At 41.4% G+C, this 1,926-nt stretch overlaps 1 non-coding gene across 1 annotated transcript; it reads left to right on the top strand.

The window, feature by feature from the left end:
- Positions 1 to 357: 357 nt before the first annotated feature.
- Positions 358 to 464, top strand: LOC125356982. The gene has a single exon (XR_007212015.1). It is a non-coding gene; the product is annotated as a U6 spliceosomal RNA (small nuclear RNA).
- The last annotated feature ends 1,462 nt before the right edge of the window (positions 465 to 1,926 follow it).

Raw genomic sequence — 1,926 nt, 5'->3', positions numbered from 1 at the left:
GGCCATCAGGACCCACATTATAACCACACTAAATGGAAAGAGAACTCTTGCCTCACACTAAAGAACTGCCCTCAGAAAGGAAGAAAAGAAGAAAGGTGGTAGAGGCTATGGGCTCCACAATTATGTTCTAACAAATTTCTAGAAGTTCTTTACATGAATCAAATTTATTTCTCTCTGGAGATGATCAAATGGGAGCCACCCCAGGCCCCTATGGTCCTCTATATCAGGGCCTCGCTCAGCAGCACTTCCAGCTCTCTTGAGTCTCCTGCAGGACAAAGTCAAACCCATAAATTCCAGGTCCAAGCCAAGGGAAGGGAGATGTGTGGAGACAAATGGTGTTGAAAACATAAAGAGTAAGTGCTCTCTTTGGCAGCACATATACTAAAATTGAAACAATACAGAGAAGATTAGCATGGCCCCTGCACAAGGGTGACATGCAAATTCATGAAGCGTTCCATATTTGTTGTAATTATTATCAACATGCCATGTGAAAATGTACCTTTTATATTTTTTTTGTTTTTTTCTTGTCTGTTTTGTTTGATTGTTTTGTTTAGTTTTGTTTCTCTTGAATTCCCTTCCTGTGGTTGTACCCCCGCTACCACTATATCTCATCTGAATACCCTGGATACTGTTTATACGGGTATTAGAATTGGGGAAGGGAAAGGGAATATCGAAATTGAGACAAAGGACAAAACGACAAACCATTCCAAAAGCAATACTTACAGAACCATTTAGTGTAAATCAACTGCACAACTCTTGGAGGGAGAGGGAAAAGAGGAGGGGGCAGGTGGGGGGGGGGTAGGAGAGGAGGTAACAAGTTGAACAAGAAATGTACTTACTGCCTTACATATGAATCTGTAACCCCTCTGTACCACACTTTGACAATAAAGAAAAAAGTTTTAAAAAAGTATATTTAACATTCCAAAAAATCCCATAAAGAGTAAGAAATGGAAGACACAAGCATGGTATAGGAAAGGAGAACTAAAGAAAGGGGGAGACAGTGAAGAGAATTACATTTCCTAAAAGCAGTGATTTACCTCCTCCCCTGCTTGGGCTTAGTCCTGAATCTTTCCCCTTGGACTCTCCTCATTTTTTCCTAATGCCTAGAATGATACCTGTAGGGATACACTCCCCAGGCATACTTGACTAGCAAGCACATTTCACTGTTCAGCTTGGGGTTGGTTTGTCTCAGTCTGCAGGCATCTTCTTTGTCTTCTGTTTTAGTCATTTTTCTTTTTCTTTTTTTCTTTTCTATTTTTTTTTTTTTTGCCATTCCTGGGCCTTGGACTTGGCCTGAGCACTGTCCCTGGCTTCTTTTTGCTCAAGGCTAGCACTCTGCCACTTGAGCCCCAGCACCACTTCTGGCCATTTTCTATATATGTGGTGCTGGGGAATCGAACCCTGGGCTTCATGTATACGACGCAAGCACTCTTGCCACTAGGCCATATTCCCAGCTCATTTTTATTTTTCTATAAAGGTGATGTACAGAGGGGTTACAGTTACATAAGTAAGGAAATTAGTACATTTCTTGTGGAACGGTGTTAACCCCTTCCTCATTTTCTCTCGCTTTCCTCCCGACTTCTTCTGCTCCTTGAATTGGAAGTCACATGGCCTGACTGGGCTGTGTAGACCCCAGTGAGTTATGTAGAAATTTTGTTCACATCTTCACAACCATAATGCAGAATTTTAGGGAAAAAGTAAATGTGCCACTTTGAACCAAACCAGTTGCTGAGCGGGATTGTGTATCTCAGATGCTGGCAATGGAATGAAAAATTAAAACATTGAATTTGGTAACAGTGAAGCAATGTATTTCCTTGTCTCAAACATCCATATCACAAGTCTCTGTTCTCCCAGAGATCTGGGCCAGGACAAGGGTCCGCCACTCTCATTCATAGGCTAATTAACAGATCACATTTCGATTATATT

This window comes from Perognathus longimembris, chromosome 8 (genome assembly GCF_023159225.1).
Source record: "Perognathus longimembris pacificus isolate PPM17 chromosome 8, ASM2315922v1, whole genome shotgun sequence".
NCBI lineage: Eukaryota > Metazoa > Chordata > Mammalia > Rodentia > Heteromyidae > Perognathus > Perognathus longimembris.
Note: the sequence above shows the minus strand (reverse complement) of the source record. Positions and strands in the feature narration are given on the sequence as shown.